Source organism: Oncorhynchus keta, unplaced genomic scaffold, assembly GCF_023373465.1.
Source record: "Oncorhynchus keta strain PuntledgeMale-10-30-2019 unplaced genomic scaffold, Oket_V2 Un_contig_2799_pilon_pilon, whole genome shotgun sequence".
Lineage (NCBI taxonomy): Eukaryota > Metazoa > Chordata > Actinopteri > Salmoniformes > Salmonidae > Oncorhynchus > Oncorhynchus keta.
In genome coordinates this window covers 47563-52500 of record NW_026285802.1, presented here as the reverse complement: position 1 = coordinate 52500, position 4938 = coordinate 47563, and the positions used below count along the sequence as shown (strand labels likewise).

General features: G+C 45.9%; 1 long non-coding RNA gene across 2 annotated transcripts in view; it reads left to right on the top strand.

Moving 5' to 3' along the window:
• The window catches only part of LOC127923030 (uncharacterized), a 1083-nt gene extending 322 nt beyond the window's left edge, over window positions 1–761 (top strand). Inside the window, exons 1-3 of one of the 2 annotated variants that reach the window (XR_008113074.1) lie at window positions 1–527; window positions 611–664; window positions 702–761. The exon at window positions 1–527 is cut by the window's left edge and continues 322 nt beyond it. This is a non-coding gene — a long non-coding RNA (uncharacterized LOC127923030). Of the gene's footprint in view, window positions 528–583; window positions 665–701 lie in introns of both variants that reach the window. The other variant, XR_008113073.1, reaches the window with a different exon arrangement.
• Window positions 762–4938: the final 4177 nt, after the last annotated feature.

Here is a 4938-nt window from a genome sequence, read left to right as displayed (position 1 = left end):
CATCTCCTCTTTCTGTCTGAACCCTGAGAGATGGAGTCTAGCGTATTCTCTTTATATCTGATTTCAGCTTTGTGATGAATCTCCGTGGCCGTAGTCTGCAATTCAATAGTGTTGATGAATCTCAGTGGCCGTAGTCAAGAGTGTATCAGGTCCAGGTGACTGTAAGAGTGTATCAGGTCCAGGTGACTGTAAGAGTGTATCAGGTCCAGGTGACTGTAAGAGTGTATCAGGTCCAGGTGACTGTAAGAGTGTATCAGGTCCAGGTGACTGTAAGAGTGTATCAGGTCCAGGTGACTGTAAGAGTGTATCAGGTCCAGGTGACTGTAAGAGTGGATCAGGTCCAGGTGACTGTAAGAGTGTATCAGGTCCAGGTGACTGTAAGAGTGTATCAGGTCCAGGTGACTGTAAGAGTGTATCAGGTCCAGGTGACTGTAAGAGTGTATCAGGTCCAGGTGACTGTAAGAGTGGATCAGGTCCAGGTGACTGTAAGAGTGTATCAGGTCCAGGTGACTGTAAGAGTGTATCAGGTATTTGATTTGATTTGATTTAATATCAGGTCCAGGTGACTGTAAGAGTGTATCAGGTCCAGGTGACTGTAAGAGTGTATCAGGTCCAGGTGACTGTAAGAGTGGATCGGGTCCAGGTGACTGTAAGAGTGTATCAGGTCTGTTGATTTGGTTCAGGTGTCTGTAATGGATCAGGTCCAGGTGTCTGTAAGAGTGTATCAGGTTCAGGTGTCTGTAAGAGTGGATCAGGTCCAGGTGATTTGATTTGACTGTAAGAGTGTATCAGGTCCAGGTGACTGTAAGAGTGTCTCAGGTTCAGGTGACTGTAAGAGTGGATCAGGACCAGGTGACTGTAAGAGTGTATCAGGTATTTGATTTGATTTAATATCAGGTCCAGGCCCGTCCTGCTGGTAAATGTGACAGCACTGGTTCAGATAGAGAGGACAGGGGCCAGTATCTAGAGATCCGTCTCCCATTAATTATGCTGCAGTGCTGAAGAAGGGATGTCAGGTGGGAGGAAAGGAGGTAGGAAAGGAGGTATGGGATCCTTTCAAGCGATGCCCAGATAGTCTGGCAGAGACGCCAGGGAACAGTGACTCAGGGTGGAGCGGAGCCGCAGTGTTATAGATAAGTAGATGAAACCGAGGAGCCACAGTGTTATAGATAAGTAGATGAAACCGAGGAGCCACAGTGTTCTAGATAAGTAGATGAAACCAGGTCCAGGAGCCACAGTGTTCTAGATAAGTAGATGAAATCAGGTCCAGGAGCCACAGTGGATCAGGTGACTGTAAGTGTCTCAGGTCAGGTGACTGTAAGAGTGTATCAGGTAGATGAAACCGGTTCAGGTGACCACAGTGTTCTAGATAAGTAGATGAAACCAGGAGCCACAGTGTTCTCAGGTCTTTGATTTGATGAAACCAGGAGCCACAGTGACTGTAGATAAGTCTTTGAGATGAAACCGAGGAGCCACAGTGTTATGTGACAGCACTGGTTCAGATAGAGGAAGGGGCCGAGGAGCCATCAGTGTTGCTAGATAGGGATGTAGATGAAACCGAGGAGCCACAGTGTTATAGATAAGTCTGGCAGATGAAACAGTGAGGAGCCACAGTGTTATAGATAAGTAGATGAAACCGAGGAGCCACAGTGTTCTAGATAAGTAGATGAAACCGAGGAGCCACAGTGTTATAGATAAGTAGATGAAACCGAGGAGCCACAGTGTTATAGATAAGTAGATGAAACCGAGGAGCCACAGTGTTATAGATAAGTAGATGAAACCGAGGAGCCACAGTGTTATAGATAAGTAGATGAAACCGAGGAGCCACAGTGTTATAGATAAGTAGATGAAACCGAGGAGCCACAGTGTTATAGATAAGTAGATGAAACCGAGGAGCCACAGTGTTATAGATAAGTAGATGAAACCGAGGAGCCACAGTGTTATAGATAAGTAGATGAAACCGAGGAGCCACAGTGTTTTAGATAAGTAGATGAAACCGAGGAGCCACAGTGTTCTAGATAAGTAGATGAAACCGAGGAGCCACAGTGTTCTAGATAAGTAGATGAAACCGAGGAGCCACAGTGTTATAGATAAGTAGATGAAACCGAGGAGCCACAGTGTTCTAGATAAGTAGATGAAACCGAGGAGCCACAGTGTTCTAGATAAGTAGATGAAACCGAGGAGCCACAGTGTTCTAGATAAGTAGATGAAACCGAGGAGCCACAGTGTTTTAGATAAGTAGATGAAACCGAGGAGCCACAGTGTTCTAGATAAGTAGATGAAACCGAGGAGCCACAGTGTTATAGATAAGTAGATGAAACCGAGGAGCCACAGTGTTCTAGATAAGTAGATGAAACCGAGGAGCCACAGTGTTCTAGATAAGTAGATGAAACCGAGGAGCCACAGTGTTCTAGATAAGTAGATGAAACCGAGGAGCCACAGTGTTGATAAGAGATGAAACCGAGGAGCCACAGTGTTATAGATAAGTAGATGAAACCGAGGAGCCACAGTGTTCTAGATAAGTAGATGAAACCGAGGAGCCACAGTGTTGTAGATAAACCGAGATGAAAAACCGAGGAGCCGCAGTGTTCTAGATAAGTAGATGAAACCGAGGAGCCACAGTGTTTTAGATAAGTAGATGAAACCGAGGAGCCACAGTGTTCTAGATAAGTAGATGAAACCGAGGAGCCACAGTGTTCTAGATAAGTAGATGAAACCGAGGAGCCACAGTGTTATAGATAAGTAGATGAAACCGAGGAGCCACAGTGTTATAGATAAGTAGATGAAACCGAGGAGCCACAGTGTTTTAGATAAGTAGATGAAACCGAGGAGCCAGTGTTCTAGATAAGTAGATGAAACCGAGGAGCCACAGTGTTATAGATAAGTAGATGAAACCGAGGAGCCACAGTGTTCTAGATAAGTAGATGAAACCGAGGAGCCACAGTGTTATAGATAAGTAGATGAAACTGAGGAGCCACAGTGTTATAGATGAAACCGTAGCCACAGTGTTGTAAAAACCGAGGAGCCACAGTGTTATAGATAAGTAGATGAAACCGAGGAGCCACAGTGTTCTAGATAAGATGAAACCGAGGAGCCACAGTGTTGTAGATGAAACCGAGGAGCCACAGTGTTATAAATAAGTAGATGAAACCGAGGAGCCACAGTGTTCTAGATAAGTAGATGAAACCGAGGAGCCACAGTGTTTTAGATAAGTAGATGAAACCGAGGAGCCACAGTGTTCTAGATAAGTAGATGAAACCGAGGAGCCACAGTGTTCTAGATAAGTAGATGAAACCGAGGAGCCACAGTGTTCTAGATAAGTAGATTAAACCGAGGAGCCACAGTGTTTTAGATAAGTAGATGAAACCGAGGAGCCACAGTGTTGTAGATAAGTAGATGAAACCGAGGAGCCACAGTGTTGTAGATAAGTAGATGAAACCGAGGAGCCACAGTGTTTTAGATAAGTAGATGAAACCGAGGAGCCACAGTGTTTTAGATAAGTAGATGAAACCGAGGAGCCACAGTGTTTTAGATAAGTAGATGAAACCGAGGAGCCACAGTGTTATAGATAAGTAGATGAAACTGAGGAGCCACAGTGTTATAGATAAGTAGATGAAACCGAGGAGCCACAGTGTTATAGATAAGTAGATGAAACCGAGGAGCCACAGTGTTATAGATAAGTAGATGAAACCGAGGAGCCACAGTGTTCTAGATAAGTAGATGAAACCGAGGAGCCACAGTGTTATAGATAAGTAGATGAAACCGAGGAGCCACAGTGTTCTAGATAAGTAGATGAAACCGAGGAGCCACAGTGTTATAGATAAGTAGATGAAACCGAGGAGCCACAGTGTTCTAGATAAGTAGATGAAACCGAGGAGCCACAGTGTTATAGATAAGTAGATGAAACCGAGGAGCCACAGTGTTATAGATAAGTAGATGAAACCGAGGAGCCACAGTGTTATAGATAAGTAGATGAAACCGAGGAGCCACAGTGTTCTAGATAAGTAGATGAAACCGAGGAGCCACAGTGTTATAGATAAGTAGATGAAACCGAGGAGCCACAGTGTTCTAGATAAGTAGATGAAACCGAGGAGCCACAGTGTTATAGATAAGTAGATGAAACCGAGGAGCCACAGTGTTATAGATAAGTAGATGAAACCGAGGAGCCACAGTGTTCTAGATAAGTAGATGAAACCGAGGAGCCACAGTGTTCTAGATAAGTAGATGAAACCGAGGAGCCGCAGTGTTATAGATAAGTAGATGAAACCGAGGAGCCGCAGTGTTCTAGATAAGTAGATGAAACCGAGGAGCCACAGTGTTATAGATAAGTAGATGAAACCGAGGAGCCACAGTAGTGGCATCACGCCGCTGTTACAGCTGTTCTGGTTGGACCTTTCAGCTAACAGACAAACAAACACAAGAGGAGGGAGGGATACGGACAGGTCACGGGTCACTCTGCGCCTGAGAAATGTAATGACTAACTAATTACACATACATTGTCCCCCAGGAGCCGTTTTGTCTAACCTGGAGGGGGAGGGAGAGAGAGGGGAGGGAGGAGGGGAGAGAGAGGGAAGAAGGGGGGGACTGGAGGGGAGAGAAGGAGGGGACTGAGAGGGGAAGGGGAGGGGGACTGGAGGGGAGAGAGGGAAGGAGGGGGGGACTGGAGGGGGAGAGAGTTTGAAGGTGAGCGAGAGGGGAGAGAGGGGGAAGAAGGGGGAGGGGGACTGGAGGGGTAGAGAGAGTTTGAAGGAGGGGGAGAGGGAGGGAGAGGGAGAGAGGAGGGGGAAGAAGGGGGAGGGGGACTGGAGGGGTAGAGAGAGTTTGAAGGTGAGGCGAGCGAGGGATGAGAGCAATACTTCACCTCTCCTCTGTGTGTCTGTCTACTTGATATTCATCCTGTTTTAATAACTATGTTGTAACAGCTGCATTTATCTTTAC